Source organism: Maylandia zebra, linkage group LG11 (assembly GCF_041146795.1).
Source record: "Maylandia zebra isolate NMK-2024a linkage group LG11, Mzebra_GT3a, whole genome shotgun sequence".
Taxonomy (NCBI): domain Eukaryota; kingdom Metazoa; phylum Chordata; class Actinopteri; order Cichliformes; family Cichlidae; genus Maylandia; species Maylandia zebra.
In genome coordinates this window covers 31,641,313-31,662,943 of record NC_135177.1, presented here as the reverse complement: position 1 = coordinate 31,662,943, position 21,631 = coordinate 31,641,313, and the positions used below count along the sequence as shown (strand labels likewise).

The 21,631-nt window shown below is 40.4% G+C and overlaps 1 protein-coding gene across 4 annotated transcripts in view; it reads right to left on the bottom strand.

Moving 5' to 3' along the window:
* sema6cb (semaphorin 6Cb) overlaps positions 1-21,631 on the bottom strand; it is a 147,190-nt gene that overhangs the window by 100,721 nt on the left and 24,838 nt on the right. For 3 of the 4 annotated variants that reach the window (XM_004560163.5, XM_004560165.5, XM_004560166.5), the window contains exon 3: positions 5,030-5,159. The exons of the other annotated variant lie outside the window; for it this stretch is intronic. The gene's annotated coding sequence lies outside the window, so the exon portion shown is untranslated. The remainder of the gene's footprint in view (positions 1-5,029; positions 5,160-21,631) is intronic. 4 annotated transcript variants of the gene reach the window in all.

Sequence of the window (21,631 nt, the reverse complement as noted above, 5' to 3'; positions counted from 1 at the left end):
TTAGAGATTTAGCAAGCAATTTAAAGAAAAACATACACATTTTATTGAGCCGAGGCACTTAAATGAGCTCCGCAAACACAGAGACATTAAAGACTAATCATAATATTTCCACAACCAAATCCCAATTCACACTGGATCCTTTATCACAACAGAAAACAAGAAAGAAAAAGACAAGAAATAAAAGATAAAAATAACCCCTCAAAAATTCCTTTACCTTTTGCTTTCTTTACCAGTGACCTGGGACTGCACTATTCACCCTTGCGTGTCCCACATAAACCCGTCTGCTGTTCTTATCTAAGGCTACGTTCGCACTGCAGGTCTTAATGCTCAATTCTGATTTTTTGATCAAATCCGATTTTGTTTTGTCTGCTTGTTCACACTACAAATAAAATGCGACAGCAAACGCGCTCTAACGTGAACCCTCAAAGCGGCCCGCATGCGCAAAAGAAGACGTCACACACAACGCGCTCTGTTTAGACCCAGAGCAAACCGTATTGTTTGACTGCTGGCCCTTTATATAAAGACTTCTGACTTTACGTTTCCCAATTTTTGCTTTAAGCTATTTTGTTATTTACATAATAATGTAAATAACCTAATAATGATCCTTATTGCTGTTTTAGAGGAGCGGTGCTTCCAAGGATAGTCGCAGATTTCTGTCAGAATCTGCAGATTATACAGTACAAATAAAATGTTCACGTTTCTCCAACGTTGTCTTCCCAACAGTTTCACTGACATCTACACCGGATGGCCAGGAAGCGTTCGCGATGTCTTCTCGGGCGCTTCTCCTGAGCTGATAATTGGCGTCTGTCTTGTGTAAGTGACGTAAAAGACAGATTTAATGCGACATGATCATTCAAACAGCAGTCGCTTTCTAAAACATCGGATATGTATCGGATTCAGTACCACATTCGAAAGTGACCCAGATCGGATTTGAAAATATCGGATTTGTGCTGTGCAAACTGTCATACCATCATCAGATATGGGTCGCATACGGTCAGAAAAGTCAAATTTGATGCGCTTTTGCCTGCAGTGTGAACGTAGCCTTAGAGACAACACACCGTCACTCCACTGCACCTTTCCCAAAATCATCTCCAGGGTTTCTGAAGTGTTGACTAAGCAGCTCCAGGCTCACTGTCAGGGAGCTCTGCTGGGGTTTCGCGAGGAAGTGTGAATGTGAGATACCAGGTGTCACTTTAATTGAGACCTTGATGCTGTCGTCTGAGCGAAACGGAAAAATTGTAGCGCAGATAAGGCGACGTTACACCTGTGTAAGGACAGCTGATTACACAGTGGGATTATGTTTAAATGAAGCTCAAAACAAGGACTTTATGCACCTAAATATCTCATCACTGCACCCAAATCACGTCCCCTGCAACGCAGAGGGTGAAAAGCATTATCCAAACAGACAAAGAGGATTCATTTGTGTGCTGCACGGAAACAGACTGTACATCTTTTCTGTGGTGTAACAACATTACAGCGGTTCCCATTCTGATTGATGAAAGTGCCATGTCTGCAAGCACCTCTTTTACATAGTGAAGAGCCTTCCCTGCAGCCCGTCATTTATCATCTGACAGTGGGATGGCTGTATTCATCTTAATGCATTGCAGACCCAAACAGGTCCCAGGTCACACACTGCTGCCATGAATCCCTGTGTCTGATTCTAAAAGAGGAGGAGAGATGAGATGGCCAGGGAGTTTTTGGTGGGTGCACAAAGATAGCAGGAGAACAATACTGTCACTTTAATGTTTGTATCACCTCCTAGCACTACCTGCATCGTGACAGGCCATCAGTAAAAGCTGTCCTAAGAGTATAGAATGTTTTACCAATTCTAATAGGGTAAAGCCACCCTAAAATGCATCCTTATGACGCACAACTGCAGCATACTTTGCGTGACTAAGACTAATTTCTTTTAAGCTGGATTCACTGCCAGAACTTTTTCCACTATTGACTAAAACTGAGGTACAAACATCCTCAAGACTAGACCAGTCTTGAGGTGACGCCATGTTACTTTTGGCATTTAACTGTCCTGAACTGTTACAAATGCCAGCGTGTTGAAAGCTTTCATGTTTAAAGATATTTCAGGTAAACCGTGAACTGGAAAAACAGTGTATTAGAATAAGAGTTCATTCATGATCCAATTACGATTAAGTAATGATGCCTATATCCTTTCAAACTGTGGATTTGCAGAATTCTTACATCACAATTTCCACAGGGGGAGGAAACGCAGGTGGAATTAATACTTACCAAGTTCAGACTGCACAATAACAGCCCAGTTATGGTCCAACACACACAACATAGGGTCTTGTTGGAAATGGTTAACGTGCATGTCAGTTGATTGTTTTCTCTCACATCTCTCATATCTGGGGTACATTATAATGTCCCTGCACAATGACTTGCATGTCACTTTTTTTATTCTCCCAAAAAAAATCTTCCATGACTGCTTCATTATCCAGTTTAGGTAGGTGGAACTGTGAAGCAGAATACACGCACACACACACACACACACAGCTTAACTCTCTAGCTCGACTCTCCTTTCCACTGACATCATGCATGTCGTGAAAGCCAGCAAGCTTGACTGAAAAAAAAAAAAAAAACAAGAAACAAGCTTTTATGGCTCTAATCATCTAATCTGAAATGTTGGCCATCATATACATAAACAAAAATATTGTGTAGACTGTGCTCAGCATAAGAAGTGTCCCAGTAAGCGATGGCAGCCAAGCAGCATGTTCAGAAGCCTGACTGCTGCTGAATGGATGCAGTCACCATTATGCAGCCTTGCTTTACCTATTGTGACAAGTCAGAATGTCGGTGTGAAAAAAGGTCCAAGTATCAGAAGCATGTTGCCACCATGCTATTTTACCCGCATGTCATTTCTGACCAGAGAACAGAGAGAGGGCATTGTGGGGGTAGAGAACCGTGAATGAGCAGTTTTCTTCTGTTGCTGCTGCTCGAGTTTGACCATGTCAAAAATGTTGCTGCTGGATGCAGAGCAGGCCACTGTGTAATCTGGTGAGAGCCGTGCAGAATAAATGGCAGCTGCTGCTGTTGTCGCGTCTCACTCTGAAAGCGCCCCAAGTCAAAATTCTCACACAGTAAATTAAAAGCACAATAATGCAAAGCACCCACAAAGAGATTGGAGTCAAGAGCACAATCATGATTAATTATACCCCAAAACATACCAAACACACCTTTAAGCCGTTTACATTTACTCACCATGACTAAAAGCGCTTTGATTTAAATCAGTTTGTGCTCATTATTTATGGTTGTTACGCCATAAGAGTAAATTGAATCCCAAGTTTAAAAAAAAAAAAATAAAGGCACTGAATATCAGACTGAGATGACATCCAACAATGTGAAAGCACATGATTTTTCCTATGACACCTAAAGGTTGCGAATCCAACTACAACTTCACCATCTTCCTAGTTGCATCAAAATCTTATGTCACGGGGAAATGCTTAAGTCGAATCACAGAAGTCTAAAGAACACAGCAAAACCAGTAATTAGAACAAGAAAGGGCTCAAGGTCAAAACACTATGCAATAGACATTCTTCTTTGCTGTGATGCAGACCTTGAATTCAAGACATTTCCTGCCACACAATAGCAAACCTCTAATCTAAGCTAAACACATGCAAGTGCAGCAGTCTATGGAAAATTAAAAACAGGGCGTGACATGAAAGTATCTTGAGCAAAATTAATTCCATCAATAAAAACTTTTGGACATTTCGTCAGTTTGGGTTTCGCATCACTTTTCAAAGCATGCACAGGATAAACAGTGCTCATTGAGCTTCAACGCTTAAGACAAATCTGAGCCCCACACGCTACTTATAAATCACAACAAGATGTCAACATGTCCGAGATGTTTTGAATCAAGCAGAAATTGCGACTATAAAAGTAGTACACTTACGTTAACAATCTTTACAGGGAAGGAAAGTGACCATGACGAGTATAATTAAATTAACTCGGTGCTCGCCCACAGGATATTACAGCGCATGGCTGTTACCTACACTACTGAATTACAAGGGCACTAAAGCAAAGTGTTTGCCTCAGCAAGTGAGCAGATACTTCTTTATTTTCTTGCTTTGCCTGCTCTTCTTGGCCAATGGTGGGGGTTGGAGGGGGGGTGTAATTGGCATGCAAGCTTCAGCTGGGCTGTTAGATGAGCCAGGTCCCAAGCTCGGGCACAAAGCACAACGGCTCTGCTGTGCCCACAAAATTAGTTTAAAGCTGTGATTCAGCAACAGGCTGAGACCTGTACAGTGTCACTGATGCCATCCATCATGGCAAATCCATTTCTCTGGCAGGACAACTGAGCCAAACCGACACCCCCTCCCCTTGCAAAGCACAGCATAGCAGCAGGTAGAAAGAAATATAAAATACAAGGGTTCTGATGGTTTCAGTAAATAGGGAAGTCTTGTTAGGCTGAAGATGACCATATATTACTAGCCCTTTTTTGTTTACAGTTCCTCTCGCTCTAATCCTCCTAACACTCGGCAAAAATGTGCCTTCTCCAACACAGCTTAGATGAAAATAACACTAAGATTGCTGTTCACATATTTTGCCCCATTTCCGTGCTCTTCTATTCCCGACTTCAACATAAAAACTTTGGTACAAATAACAAATACTGCCCCGACACAGACACCAGTGTTATTTCTGTGTATGCACAGTAACGTAAGCCTGAACCCTAAGATCAAGACAGCAGTGATTTACACTGGTGTGAAGTGAGGTAAAGCTATTTACAGGATTTTCATTTACAGGTAACCGATCACAGAAAAAGATGGGATTACTTTGGATCATTAGTTTCCAACAGTATACAAACAAGAAACTACAGCTAATATAAGTTCACTTACTTAGCAGCTTTAATCAAGCTATGATATGAACATAAGGCAGAACAACGTTTGCTACAACTGATAAAGCTGCGTTAATACTGCTGTAGTTACATCTGATACTTGGAACAGTTAGCAATATTTCTCAAATTAAGTGAACTAACCCCCATCAAAAAACAGCTGAGGTTAGACCATTATTGACTCACCAGCATCCAACTATGTCAGTGAGTCACAGCAACACAATGGCTGGGATAAGAGGATGGCGTCGAGGAAGGTGGGGGTGGTGGGGGGGTGGTTTGCCAGCTGATCGAATCTTCTTATTAACTTTCCCCAGGCCTGTGGAGAGATAGAAAAAGGAAAGGAGGGAGGGAGAGGAGGAGGTAGGGAGGATTGGTTTAATGAAGACTCCTGCCGTGAGAGTTCGTCTGCCTATGGTGCGGCCCTGTGAATAAGCCTGGCAGACAGATGGGCTGAAGAATTGATCAGTGGAGACAGTCTACAGAGACCAGCACAGACTCAGAGGCTGTGTTTTAGTTGAGGTGAAGTACACAATCAAGGATATCAAAGACGATGAAATGTCACTGGAATTTACTACCAGTGGGAGAAAGCACTACAGTTAGAGGCACAAATGCGCAGAGGAATACAATCTAAATTGGAGTTTGATTTGAACTGACAGCAGAGAAGGGGCCATAAACTTCAAAACCAAACCGCGCATGCTTATTATTTATTAGACTGGCATCCTGAAACAGAGGACTGCGGAATCAGTCCTTGAAAGATCTCCTCAGACTGCCGAATCTGAGGCTTTTTGGTGTCTTAGCCCTTTGTCTCCCGGTTGTCCTTCTGAGAGCTGTCCCACTTTCAGCCCTGGCTCTGTGTGGCATCCATCTTTCACACGAGTGACAACGCCCCCCCACCCCCACTCTGCACTGCCACTCTTATTTTCATCGTCTATTGTTCCAGCCCGGCACAGCAAGTCCCACAATTCTATCATCTCCACAAGCTCAATACTTGCCTGCACTGCTGATAAGTAGCCAAACACTGAGGTGATGAATAAATCACAATGAAGCACATACACATGTGCTAAAACCAGGAGGAGGCCAATTTATTTGGTGTATTTTTGGCTAGTTTGAAGAATTCTAGGACACATTTTGTGCACAGCTTCATGCTGTATTATTTGGTTAAGGTGCACACACCACTACTTATGGTAATGATTGATACCTCACATTCACACCATTTCACAATATTGTCAGTGTGACATGTGTGACAATTGTGTGACTAACAATGTTTCAAGCTTTGTATTTGAAATTATCTCTCAAAAAAATTGGTTCTCTAATTCTTTAATTTTACTCAAGAATTAATGCTCTAATATCAAATTGTTGTTCCATATCTAAGCTTTCCCCCCTTTTTTTGAAATGAGGACCAACAGCAGGGAAAAAAAAAAAGAAAAAGAAAAAAAAAAAAAAAAAAGAGTTCTCGCATTTTTTCAAGAGGTCCATAAACGCTATAACGTTAATTAACTTTCTTTGCAGCAACGTCCGATATTATGTCACTCTGTTTCTCCATTGAAGAGAGTGTTTAAGGTTTTGTGCAAAAAGGATAACATCTAAGCATCAAGTATAATAAGTACAGCGCCTGTACCAAAACAAAAATATATATACTTCAAAGTCACTATCCACTATTTGTTGTCTGCAATTTTCTGTTTTCTTTCAGTTCTGTACCCCCTGCCCTGCATGTCAGATTGCTCCTTGTTCTCACACACTAAATGTTTTCAGCTCTTTCTGGAAATCACTGAAGGATGGGGAGTGAATATAGAGATGTTTTTTTTTTCTTTTTTTGTTAAATCGTTGCTTTGATCATTACCAACATCAAACCAAACTAAATAAAAACAAAAAAAAACAAAACTGTTTTTTGGTGTAACATTTTTGAAGAGTTACTTCAAATTTTAAATGAGCTCTGTGGTGATATCGACTGTGTACATAAGTACATAATAAAAAGTACATAATAAAAAACGAAATCCGAAAAATCCCCGTCTAATCTCTATAGAAATGCATGTACATGATGGTCATAGCATTCAGGGTCTGAAAAGTAAAGCCATGGGGTAATAACTTAAACTCTTTGATGTGGGGGGGGGGGCTGTGCATACAAGTTTACGTCAATACCATTTTTATATAAATTTCCTTGAATACTCACATATTTCTACATACTAAGCTTCTCTATATTTACCAAATCACTAGCACAGGAGTGAACAGGATCGTTCACCTCTCTCAACTTTAGGCTTCAAAAACAGCTCACTGCTTTAAACCTACTTTATTTCAGAGAGAAATCCTTTGCCAAAACCATCCTCGTGGCAGTTTGGAAGTTGTGCAGGTCTTCTTAGACTAAAGTCGCCCATTTATTTAACTGTTGCTTTGGGATCTTTAAATTTAACAAACCGGTTTACTGCTTTAAACTGACGGTAATTGATTTGGTCAGACAGGAATTCTCCTCTAAACCCCATTCTAAAAACAGCAGCTTTAAGGTTGAAATAAAAATGCAAAAATAATCACATCAGCAATCATAACATTCATGGTGGAAACAAAACTATCAAAGAGAAACTTCCACAGACATGGCCACTTTGATATATTGAGAAATATATTTAAATTTAAATACATCTTCATAAAAAAAAAAAAAAAAAAAAAAAAAAATGAAATCAATCACTTTCGACATCTTGTCATAAGACGGTAACTGACCTGACAGAGAAAGTTCACTGGGCGCCACAGATTCTTGTAGTTAGATCTGCAGCACCCCCGAGGGCTCCGACACCTCCAACAATTCAGACCTTACACTGTCACCATGGTTACTACTGCCTGACACCTCTGGCAATGGCAAATAGACTGACCACAGTGGAACATTTGAGACGACATTGGCAGAGCCCGTGTGCATCGTCACACAATAAAGACCTCAGGGCATGAGGGAACACTGAGAGCCAGTTACACTTAGAGAAAGCAAAGAACTTCATGGACAAACACGAGGGTGAAAAGGGGGACGGCACTGGCATCTCCAGCTGGCGTAACGTGGAATGTTAATTAGGCCTGCAATAACAAGACACCACCCTCTTAAATGTCACATCCTCGTGAGGAGAGCAGGGGATGGCGAACTTCTGTCAGGCAAAGGGTGTCATGCTTTGTTTGCTTTTTCAGCATGGATTTCTCTTCTGTTGCCTCTACCCCAAGCATTTTCTCTTATCATTCTCCTGCTCCTGCCCTTCTGCTATGCTGTTTACTCTGTGATGAATGGCTTCATTTCAGGTTGAGCTCTTTTTAAAAAAAAAAAAAAAAAGCTGGAATAGATTACAATCAGTGCAATTGTGCAGAAATAAGACTCATCTCACTGAAAAAGAAAAAGAAATAATTGAGGAGGGGGCAGCAGAGGATGGAAAATATAGAGTGCAACTGCACTTCACACTAATGCAGAAATTGTCAGACCCATCTCTGATGAAGGTGTTTTGGACTGCAGGGGCTCTTACAAAAAAGGTCTTGATAAGAGCGCTCAGGGGCCAGGAGAGGATGTAAACAAATATCGTGGTGGTTTGTAATGAGACATGACACAGTGAGAATACTGTGGCCTTTCAAATGGCAAGCCTCGTTATCAGTCTGGTTTCACAGCCTCAGAGGGACAAAGATTCTGATAATGGGTCATCAGTAACGAAGGGTTGGACAGAAGACCTGCTGAAGCTTAATATGAGAGGTTGCTGAACTACTGAGCTAATGTGGGAGAGACACTTTACACAGTGTGTGCGGTTTTACCATTGACATTTAAGTCTGTGGTTTTCCCGCTCAATCAGTTACTACATTTACTGGTACAGCAGCACACAGCTTCTTACACTAGCTATGTCCTTGTCCAACGTATCCGTCCTGGAAGCCAAAATTTGCAGAACAGCTCATTCTCCCGAATCAAAAGCAGCAATGGATTGATTTTGTGAAGAGTCGTATTGATGTGTGTTGTGTGTTAGCACCACAAAAAACTTCTACCACTGTGACTTTTTATGCTTTGGGGTTTTTCTACAGATTTTATTTTTGGGAATTTTAGCCCTTATTCACCAGGACAGCGCAGCTCAGACGAGCCACACTGAAACCATACTGTGGCCATTTTACATTAGGAACTTCTAATTTTTATTAAAGCCAGCTGGAATTTAAGGATTATCCCCTTATTACAATTAAATAAGCTCATACAAACCATCTTCACTGCCAGCATTTATCATCCCAACCCACAGCTACTGATGCACTGCTCATGTACATCCCAAATCCAAAAAAGTGTGGGCGCTTTATAGAAAAACAATGCAATGACTTGCAAATCCGAGACCCGTGGATCATAGTCACATATGGCTTCTTCTCTGCATGCTAGAGTTTCAACCTGCATTATATCAGAAACACTTTGCCTCTCTAAAATGCTCTTTTTTCTTTCTTTTTTTACCCAGTGAGCTAACTAGGTTAAATGACATTTTGTCAGTTTGTTATAAAATGTTCCTCCAGCTCTCTCATTTCAGTGCCACTTATTATTTTACTCTTTTGTTGCCCCATCCCAACTGTTGTGAGACTTGCTGATTTGAACTGAATTTCCATCAAATTCAAAATAAGCTAGTATTATTCATAAAATACTAGAATTGCACATAGTGTACCAATTAGGGCTGTGCACAAATGGGCAACTTAGTCCACGTAATTCTTTTGAGCATTAACGGGACTATTAAAAATAATAAACTGGCATATGTACATCAAGATTTAGCAACAACATTAGCATTTTACAGTGTTTCGAACATTAGAATTAATGAACTAGAATAGAACATTTGATTGATTAGATCAGCTACTGGCAAATAGCAAAGACCTTCAATCATTTGATCTAATTAATTTTTTCCATTCATTCAAATTTGACTGGGTGTTTAATAACACATGAATCTGCCAAGTGACAAACCCGAAAGATATTAATGCTCGGCGTTCCCATTTCAGTTTCAGAATGTGCATTATCACAGTCTTATTATTTTTGATTATTTAAAGTTAATATAGTGCCTGAATGATGACCTAAGGAGACTATTCAATGTTAAGTAATATATGAATTACTTGAAATCATAATTGCCTCCCTCACAATTCAACCAAAATTAATCACATGTGGCAAGTGAATTGGAAAATGAATCCCTCCTGCTGGGGTGGAAAGAGAACCGTGATTTACAACAAGGAGGTTTTGTCCTGACAGTTCAATGATAATGAAAACTGAAAGGAATGTTTTAGTGGAGGTGAGACAGAAGTGAGTGAGAAAACGAAAAATTTAAGTGCAAATCTTTGAATTACATCCTAAATCAAGGAAAGACACTGGAGCAGCTGAAAGGCTGTGGTGGGAGGGATTGTCGAGCAACAGGGTTTCCTCTGCTCTGTTCCAGAAGTTAAAAAAAATAAAAAATAAATAAAAAATATTATTTTCCATTCTCCAGCTGGCGCCGAAGGAATGTGAAAGGAGAATGAAATAAGTCTTATGCAGCAGTGGAGCAAAAAAACTGTCCAGGGTCTAAGGATTTGAACGGTTTACACGCTGGCTGCCAGCTTACATTTCGTCTTAGTGTCACAATTTGTTGGGGAGCATCACGGATGCTCTAAAAAGAGTGGGCTCTCTCCCAAAGCCTTCCTGGCGGCTGAAGAGTTGCTAAACGTCACTCACGATCATTCAGCCACCAGGGAGAGGAGAGAGTGAAAACACAGAAAGGAGTAAAAAGGAGGAAATGAAAGGAGGAAATAGAGAAAGTGACAGGAATCGACAAAGAGGAGAGAGGGTTGATGTGAAAAAAACAAAAAAACAAAGGAGTTAAAAGTTGAAAGGGAGACAGAAAGTGAAGAAAGAAAAAAAAAACACTTATGTATGCTAATCCTTGTCTCCTATGGCTCTTTAACCAATGTGAGAAAGGGTTAGAGCTGGGAATCGTGAAGGGATTTGCTATCCAAGCAAAGCACAAATAACTACAGGCCATGCTGAAGTATAGGAGTTTACAGGCATCTTGATGCACGGCTCAGGTTTTGCTGCCAGGCTCACAGTTGGTCAGAACAAAGACAGAAATTAACACACACACACACAAAAGGGGTACTGTAAAACTGATGCCATCCAAGTGTACACGGCTGCTCTCATCTCTCATCCATCGGTAACAGAGAGCGTGGGAACTGCTTTTAGAGTGTTGAGCGGAGGTGGAAGACTGACCCTGACTTATCGAACAGTGCTCACAATGCACATCTTCATGCCTGACGTGGCCTTCAGCCAAATCCATGGCAAGTTTATAAACCTATATACACATTTCTCTCTGTATAGTTACATTATAGACACCATAAGAGCAAAAAAAAGCATTGTTTGCATAACACAATGCACACTTTGAGGTTGCTGACGTATTTATGACTTACCTTTGCTTTTTACTGTTACATAAATTAAGCTGTCCATTATTTTCCACTGCATGTACTGGGATATGACATATTAGTTTTATGATACTCAGAACTTGGTGGGTTTTGTTTGGGTTCTTTTAGCATTAAATGGTGAGAGAGGTCAAGAAAGGCACCATCTACCTGGTTCTTGTGCAAATGATGCTAACGTCTCATAACTGCTGCCTGTCAGAAAGAGCCACAGCGAAACCAAATGTTTTCTATCAAGTATCACTCAGTCTGTAGATTGGTGCTTGCAGAAGGGACCTTATACACAAACCCTGAAGTTTCCGTTCACTCACTTAGCAAGTGAAAGATGTTAAACATGCCATCAATACTGAGATGCTCCTCTTGTAGCATCCGTGAATGACAGCAAAGCACTGAAGAGGCCCCTTTCTCTGAGCTGACACTGCTGATTTGAATTTCAAAACATGATGTAAAACAGTGATTAAAAGCCAATTACAGCTTGTGCCAATGAAAAGTCAATTAAGTGTTTCAGGGCCTGTGAAAGGGTTTTTGCCAAGGTGATGACAGGGAGGAGCAGAGAACAGAAGAGAAAGGGAGGGGTACCAAAGAGAGAAGCAAAGAGGAAAAAATGAAAGAACAAACAGTTGAGCTGAAACAAGGACAGCAGGCAATATTTGCATGAATGTAGCATTAAACCATCAGACGTGTATATTTCTGCTGAAGAGACAGGATTTCTTTTGTCTCTGTCATCATACACTCATAAATTCTAAAAGGTTGCTTAGAGGCTGCATTTAATTAAGAGTCAAAGCCACTGGAAATATGAGTGGGAATGTTTTCCAATAAAATCCTAATAAATAAATAAATAAATAAAATCTCCAAACTGCCACCCTCTTACACAAATGACTAAATTACAGAGCCCTAGAATTTCCCTCCTGGACAAATGTCAGCTGATTGTTTCTGTATTTCTTAGTTTTACACAAGTAATAAACTGTGAAAAAGAAAAAAAAAGACATTAAAAAAGGCACTCAGGCATTGTTTTGCAAACTTCTTAAACACACGCCTGGATTCTGCGAGAGTAGCCGTGTTTTCCATGTTGAAATCCAGTAGCAGTGACAATGCTGCAGCACCACTGGGAGGCATGGCTGTAGCTGAATACAGTGCTGCTTTCCTTCATACTGTGAACCAATATTTAGTCCCAATAGGTACCCCAAACAGAATTTATTTATTATTTTTTTTAAAAGGCAAGTTTGTGTTGCTTAACCTCAGGCTTTAATTATTGAGAAAGAAAACAAAGAACCAAACAAACAGAACAATCTTCAACTCTAGAGGGTTGTTAAACCATAATAAAGACATATGAAGTGAGAGGTGATCATTTCAGAGCGGTGCCAGCTTCAGATTAATGTCTTTTGAGAGGACCCTAGTTGTTGCTTTGCTGCCTTTTTGTGCTATGAAAAGCCCCAAGAAAAAACATGACTTATGTAGCAAGCTGCAGACAAGTTATACAGTGAGCCTACAACTTGGCAGTCAACAACTCCACTCCCCGCCTCAATTTACTTTGTCACTCCATCCCTCCCTCGCACAAATCACCACCAATCAGCTCATGCAGACAATCAACAAGATTCCACTCACGCACACACTAGCACAAGCACGCAACTGTAATCAAGCGAACAACCCACTGTTTACAACCCAGAGTTTTTCTTCCATGATCTGAGGTTTTGATAAAGGCTGTAGCAATAAAGACTGGAGTTATTTAAGGGAAAAAGATCAACAGCATATTGGTTGGGTCACTGACACTGCAAGGGCTAGATGGTCATCTAGTCTGGCTTGTCCTCTCTCAACAGCCTCTGTCTCTGTATCCAATTTGTTTCGTGTTATTTGCAGGAACAAGCGCTGGACTCTTGTACTCTTGTGTTTTTCCCCCTACATGAACTCTAGGAACTTGTGGCCTTTCACATGTGCAGTATAAGAAAGATAGAAGCCGAGTTACAAGAAGCTGCTTCGGAGGAACCCTGAACCTCGTGAAGGATTTAAAAACAAAAATCAGCTGACAATCGATCATGAGTAAATGCTGCTCACTACAACAGCTTTGGAAACTGGCCAAGAACTGGTTTATAGTTGCTGGCTCACAGCACACGCCTAAACTTATTTATGTTGACAAGAACTTAATAAGTGCTTTTCATCTCAATGTTTAATAGGGTGTAGCCTTGCCTTCATGGACACGTCTGGCTGTTTTGAAAATTAAGTGTTGCCAAGATTGTCTCTCTTTCTGTCTCTTTTACAGAGAGAAAGAAAAAGATATCACTTTATTTTGCTGACCAGTGCTGTGAGTACTTTATTGCTCTATGCAAAGTCAAACCTTCAAGAAGAACTGGCAGGCAACATATGGTAAATGCATCTCAGACTTCGTCCTACTAACCAGTTTTGCAAGAGTTCAATGCGACAGACAGAAGCCAACGCTTTTGCTGCCTCATTGAAAATCTTCATGCACCTGGAAGTGATTTTAAACCTCAACCACGAGCACACATGAACATTTAATGACTGAGGCACGGAAGATTAGGACTCAAAGAATTAGGGACAGAAGCCCTAAAACAAGCCTTTAAATGTTAAGTTTTAATGTTAAATCTTAACTTTGCACTTGCTGCAAACTTGATACTTTCGATTGTTACTTCAGGCCTAAGTCCTTATACGTCAATCACATTTGTAATCAACAAATCAAACAGGGCTGTTCGATATAACGATATATATCGGATGAAGATGTGAAAACGTCTATCGTTTCAAATTACACCATCGTTGTTTCGTGGTGTCCCAAAAATCAACTGTTACGGCAATATTTTTTCATCGTTTTGATGGTACTGTAGTGGCTATATTCATTTCTTAAAGTTCTCTCTTTCTCTTATGTTTAAAATAACTACACTACGAATGGACAAGCCACTGTTTTTACGCGTTGTCATAAGTAACGACAACGGTAAACCCAGCGTGTGGCTCCACCGTCCGCTTGTTTATTTTCCACATAAACCTTTCACAATAGAGCTGAAGATCCTGTTGAGATTTTTCAAAATAAACTGAAATGATGAGAAACAGAAAGAAAACTCAAAACAAAATAAACCTTAGACTCAAACGTTAGAACAGGCTTTTCCCAGAAGCACGCCGTGTAATAAATACTCAAAGAAAATGGCGGACGTTACAACTTTTAAAAATGTATAGAGCATAGGAGCTACAGTGGTTCCATTCCACTGTTGTGGATGGCATTTGGTGACATCAGTCTGCCTTTTGCTATGGAGATCTGCTGTGAGCTTAAGGGTCACTATAAGTAGAACCAGCAACAGCAGGTGGAAATCTAATACATGTGCAGTGCGCAAACTGAGGCTGCAAGCCAGAATAAGGAGTGGAGCAGTCCAAGAAGGCGGTGTTGCAGTTTTCCCAAAGGATGACAGGCTCACTGCAGAAGCAGCTGATTGCACCGCTCTGTTATTTCTAACAATGCCCTGTTATTTATTTGCTGTAATGGGCAATATTTTACACCTTTGCCAATGGCACAGTCGTAATGCATACCTCTAATGCACCACAGCTGCGCACCTTTAATATTTTATGTTCAGAGCAGTCATGAATATTTGTCACACTGCATTTTTGCAACACCCTTTTGATGAACTATAGAAAGAAAATGTTCCACAACAATTAAGACTGACGCAAATACTGTTGCTTTGTACATTTTTTTTAAAAATATTTTGAAACTGCTGCATCTGTTAAAACTCTGGGGAAAAAAAAGCTCTGGAGAAAAAAAAAAAGCTTTCTTTATATTATCTGGCAGGTGTACTGACAGCTGATGGCTGTGGGATGAGTAGACAAGGAACCATGAAACAATAGAAGACAGATGCAAATTTATGTTTCTTCTTTCTCTCTACTTTATGTGTGATCGTGTCCACGCTTTCCACAAGCCAAACACACCAAGAGCAGCCTTGCTGGAGCTCAGCTTTTGATCGTCAATGTCTGTCCTTTGGCTAAACGGGCTTTGATTGGGCGGGGGGGGGGGGGGGGGGATGTGAGTTGTTTATGTTGTTCAAGAGGCAAATTTAATTTAATATGGGCAGTTGTCAGCACACTAGCATGCAGAAGCCAGGCAACATCCCCTACATTAGTGGTTGTGGAGCAGAGAGTGAGGGGAGGGGGTGTGCAGAGAGGGCACTGAAACTGGATTTTGTTCCATTATGCATAATAACAATAGCCAGAGACCCGTGGTGTATTGCGGTAAGCTGCCTAGACTGTGGCCAAAATGATTCGGCCACAAGGAAAATTTTTGGTGCCTGCTGGGCCAAACCTTAAAAACTCTGCATGACCATCCATAATTTCTCTTCTGAGAAGAGAGAGTTCACTCCTAGCTGAAGAGTTCCAGCATGGTTCAGTTTTATTACCATTTGAAAAGGGAGAAGATGAGTGCAATAGCAGGGGGCACACAGACCAGTATGCTGAAAGAAAGGCTGAAGGGGTGCATGGCAAGGGAAGAGCGGGTGACTTGTTGAACTTGGCACATGGATGAGCTTCATCCATCAACGGGGCAGCGAGCTACTCCCTATTCAGGTTTTGCCCTTGAGACAACACCGGCATGGTTGGAGTTGGTATTATGCAGTTGGAAAGCATATCCAAAGCTTGTGCAGAGAACTGAGAAGACTGTAACAACCTCGGGGAGAAAAAAAAAATCCTCCCACTGTGCTCTACTTGTAAAAATAAACTCCCATGCTGCACTTTTACATATTCTACCCAAGCTTAGAAGGAGACAAAACACCAATAATGCTGGAATTTCAATCTACTCCTTTATGATATTATGTATGTTTTCTGAATTATGCATGTGACCTCTGAGTAGAAATCAAGTGATGAGTAATTTATGAGATTATGGGGTGGTAGAGTATCAGCAGTGTAAAAACTGGTAACAGAGCTTAAACAAATTGAATATACACTATACAAGCCATCATCTAGTTTCAGTACAGTAAAAACAGTATAGTCAGAAAATGTGAACTTGAGATGAATGGCAAAAGATGTGAAATACTGGCTTTCAAAGTTATTCTGAAGTTGTTTAAGGAAGTATATAAATCTGCAGTCCGGCTCCAAGTTGTGGAAATAAAATTATGGTAAATTTCCAAATCTTTCTTCTGAGACTCAAAATTACAGCAAGGCTGTGCATTGAAGTTGTTTTTTCAAGCTTGTGTGAAGCACAATGACCACAAGAATACACTTAAGAAGAAATGCAGCCCGCCCAAGCTTACAGAATGGAAAAATAAAAAGGTTCACTCCCTTGTGTCCCTCTACCTGGGTTGTTTTCTCAAGAACAGGTTTTTTCCACCTGGGGGCAGGTGCTAACAGCCAGGCAGGTAAGTAATGACACCTGTTTCCACCTGCTGGGTCGCAGTTGCTCTTTGCCAGCAGTTGCCTCACTTCTCCCTTTTTAGCACAGTCCCACGTCCATTTGGAAGCGGATGGAGCTCTACACACACACGCACAAACACGCACTTGCATGCAATCACACACCCACGAGCCTGCAAATTTAGCCAAGTTATTTCATGGAACACTGAAGCACAAGCAGTGAGCACAGAAGGTAGACTATATGCTGCACAATGGCTGGTGAAAACAGTTGGTTGGTCTACAGCGGCAAACATTTCCAGAGCCTTTGGGTTACTACTACGGATTGATTATCACTATGTTCACATTTAGTGACTCATCTCAGAGCCAGAAATACATTTGTTTCCTAAAAATGGAAGAAAAGGCTTCTGAAATAACAATTCAACCACAAAGAATGCCAGACTTAACAGTTTCTCGAAGCAATGAGTCATGCTTCGTCAAATGTAAATAACCCAAGAAATATTGAGCAAAAAGCTTTCTGCAGATACAGAAGTTTCCAAGTTATCATTTATTTCTGAGACATATCACAAGTACTTCTGATCTGTTTTTCAAAATCTTTTTAAATACACATGTTAGGCCTTTATACAATTCACTGATTTTGGACTTCATACATTATTCTGCAAACTGGACGTGTACTCCAAAAAAAGGAACAGGGAACCTTTATAGTGGGCCTATTTTCTCACATATATATATATGATAGTTGTTTATATTAAACGTAACGAGTTTCAAAGACGTAGAGATCCTGCTGAAGACTTGGAAGTCAATGCACATCAGTCTGTTTTGCTTGCTGAATTGCTCCAATAATACATTTGTTTAGAATAAAATGGTGTTACAGAGCGCCTCAGCAACCCCTTTTTTTTTTTTTTTTTTTTTTTTTTTTTTAAATAATGTAGTCAGAGTATGTGCAAGTTATTCTTGCTATTCAAAAGCTCAAGACTGTTCCAATTATTTTGTGTTTCTGGCAGTTTTTTGGCTCAGTAAAATATGTGAACTGGGTCAGCACAATGTCAGTGAGAACAGGCAGGATTAATATGGTCATCTCAGACCATTTCTGGCTGCGAGTCCAGAAGCTACACCTACTGCTCAAGTATTCTGTCTGTGACATCCAATCAGAGGGAAGTTGTCTTAAAGGGAGGGGGATGGAAGTGAGAATGATGTGTTTAGAGCAGTGAAAGAGCTGCACCACAGCAAAGTATGAAATAGATTTTTATTTATTTTTCTTTCTATACATCTATATCTATATCTCTATATCTATATATTTTTTTAGGAGTCACAAAATCAATACATGAGCATAACAGTTCTCCTTACAGAAACCTTAAAACAGTTAAAAGCTCCAAATTGCATCATGGTCTCAATCCACTCATACACGATGCTTTAAGAACTGGTTTGTAACTGATAAGTAATAGGTTTGCTAGTTGATGCAAACACTGCTTGAGGACAAGTAAATGACTCCTGACATCCTGAGCTCCAAGTGCTGATGCCTTCATCTGAAGGGCACAAACAATCTGGTGTTCTTTAGCGCCTTGTGTTGACAGGAGGCTGGGAGCCAAGAGCTGGACACCTCAGCAAAAGCATGCTTGACGAGACAGGGTGAGTGTAATAGATTTGAAGTTCTCCTCTTGGAGCTGGAGAGTGTTAAATCACCATGGACATTGAGATGGTGGTTTGGAGGGTTTGGGCAGCATTTGGTTTAAAATACTTTTTTTTTTTTTTTTAAGTTTAAGGGTTTTAGCTTCACCGCTATGACTCTCACCGTTATGAAAAACCTCCAACTGCACAGTCTCTGATCATCCTCTTTCCCCCCCCGTATTCTTACCCAAGCTCAGTAAAGCAATCATCACAGCCCCGCAGTGCAAGAGCATCTTAGCTATGGCAGATAAAGGCTGGGAGATTGTCAGTAATGACGGGTCCACCAGTGCTGAAACTTCCCATAGCTGCTTGTTTCAGCAGTAATTAAGATGGGGGAAATGGTGCACCGTGACTGGCTCTAAAAAGCTTACCAAGCCTTTTGCTTGTGATGCCGTGTCAACTTTTCTACGGTAGGCAAGTCAGTCGGATGAGTAAAAAGGGGACTTAAAAGCTAAACAAAACATGTGAAACAAAGAGGTAAAAAGCAGAGGCGGCAAGTTGTGTACTGAGTGATGTGGGGACTGACGAAAGGGAGGGGAAAAAGGGAAAGGGAGGCCCTAGAGTGATGAATAGGGATGAGATTAGATCATTGATGCTCAGTATTCTCCAATCACAGAAGTTGAAGAGTGAAATGATAACAAAGGTGAAAAGAAATACAAGAAAGAGGACAGGCCGATGGGCTCTAAGAGGCAGGCGGAGTGATTGAAAATAACCGCAAACAGGAAGAAAGGACTGACAAATAACTGTAACTGTAACTCTGTGTGTGTGTGTGTGTGTGTGTGTGTGTGTGTGTGTGTGTGTGTGTGTGTGTGTGTGTGTGTGTGTGTGTGTGTGTGTGTGTGTGTGTGTGTGTGTGTGTGTGTGTGTGAGAGAGAGAGAGAGAAATGGTTCAGCTGTACCACAATGAAAAGAGAATTCTATCATCTTTTCTTCCCAGTGCCACTTTCTCTGAAGCTGGCCCTCAGTAATCACCTTCCTCACCCTCTCAACTGCTTCATCCTCGCCTTCTGTTCTTATCCCACCCGCCCACTCTCATCCCCTGATCTTTGAGGTACACAGGTGCTTATGAGGAGAGCGCTTAACCCCCCTCTCCATGGATCAGCCCTGCAGACGGTGTGTGCTGATGTGTGGAGAAATTCAGGAAGCGAACGGGAGCTGTAGAAAGAGTGTTCTGCTGCTTACGCCCACAAATGGGCAGAAATTGGATACTAAGTGCAGGAGTCAAGCCCGCCGAGAAGGGATGAATGAAAATGAACTTATTTCAAACACCCACACATATGTAAAGATATGGGACGGCCAATATTATTAAAAACGGTAGGTGTTGAGGTGTTCTGGAACAGAGGGGGATGCCAATATCTTAAGCTGACTACAACAGACATTCATCAGTCATGATCAGTCTCATGGTAACGATGGCTGAAAGTAGCTTAACTCAAATCACAGTGGTGCAGAGAAAAATGGCATTCAGGTAAATGTCTTTTTTATAAGATAAGAAATGAAAAAAAACTAAGTCATTCATATTCATTGGTTCTCATAGATATAAACACTTTTATTGAGGAAGAATACCCAAGAGGCTCAGAATGTATTTTTATGCAAGTAAATCACATTTGCATACTTTACAGTTGCACTGCTGAACCCCGGGATATGGAAAAAACAATTTACAAGCTGGGGTGCATGAGTTATCGTGATGAAACATTGAGTTGATTAGTTGCTCACAGAGTGTGGTGATGTAGCCAAAAAAATATTACCTCAATTTGATATACATGAGCAAGACAATAATAAAAAAACAAATAAATCACAACCATCTGTAGGGCTGGCATTGTTATACATACGAGTAATTATGGGTTAACTCATGTAGCTATGGACTTCGATACTTAATATTTCAGCCTCAAAACAGTAACAACACAAATGGAAGAGGAATGTACTCCATACAAACTAATTCATCTGCTCCTTTGTTTTGTTACATTCTGTTGTTGTTATATGTTAAACACCCGAGTAAAAGTCATAGTTCTCAGATAAGTTAGAGGTTCTCATTTCCAAAAGTCTCAAACAGCTACTCTAAACATTTGAATAAATAATCTAAAATGACTGGAGGTTTAACAAATAATGAAAATAATTGTTAGTGTAGCACACAGAGGTCCCAACCGTGTCCTTTTTGCCACCGAGCTGTTGTTAATGTGTTGATATGCCCAAAAAAAAGAAAAATGGCAAATTGCTATTACTCTAATACAACAATCAGCAAACAAACTGATTACTTAAAAGTAAAGGGCATCAATTTAACCATCTTAATTTGTCAGCGACCAGCACTTCAATAAACAAGCTCCATCAAACTGAAGCTGAGCACATTTGCATTCCAGCAAACAGCTTGCAATTACCCGTTTAGATGGCATGCGATGGCAATTAATATACCAATCTTCCTTAATGCCCCACCTAGGGAATTTGTAAACATCAATTTAAGAAATATGAGAGGCTCTCGGATAAAGTGCCTCCTGCTCTGCAGCAGTTACGGCATGCTCTTCGCAGTAAAAAATATAATAATCTCATTGGAAGTTGAAAAGTTACATCTCCAAATCAAACAACTCTGCCCATCATTAACCCAGAAGACAACATAGCTGGTTATGTTTTGACCCTTTGAGTTCGTCTGTCCTCAGGGCATCAGTTTTAAACACTTTGGCAGCTGTGTAACAAAATGTCAATGCAAGCGTGCTGAAACATGTTAGTCACAAAGCTTCACAGCATGTAGTTGCAATCAAAATGCAGGTCAAGTTTGGAAGGTTGGTGTGGTTTGACCCACACAATAAAGGAGCCAGAAAGCAGGGAATCCACAGACCTCCTGGACAATACTCACTCTGTTACATGACTGTTTGCACTTTTGATGTTAACTAGGCGTGTAATAGTTTGTTACGCCTCCATATGATACATCTTTGACATTGTTTTAACCTTTATAATGTGGCTTGAATAAGAAGTTCACCTGGCCCAAGTGCATCTCTTGGAAGCAAATTATAAAATCACTTCATTTACTGTACCTGCAGGGTGGATGCCAATAAAACCTAAAGCTGTGTACTTGACATCCATGTGATCCCTCTCCATTTAATAATAATAATAATAATAATAATAATAATAATAATTTTTTTTCTTTAACATAGAAGTACACATAAACTCAGATTGTTAAACTTTCCTGTAAGCACCAACCTTTGTTTCAAAGCCATCGGCCAGTGCTATCTGAGCTCAATATGCCAAAATTAAACCATTTAAACCTTAAAGCATATAAGAAAAAAACAAAAACACATTAAACTTTTCTGCTACGGTTCAGACCAAAGTAAGCAGATTGCAGGTCTTCTGCACCATGAGCATATTGATAGCATCTAAAATCCATTTAAAGTAAGCGGTACTAAT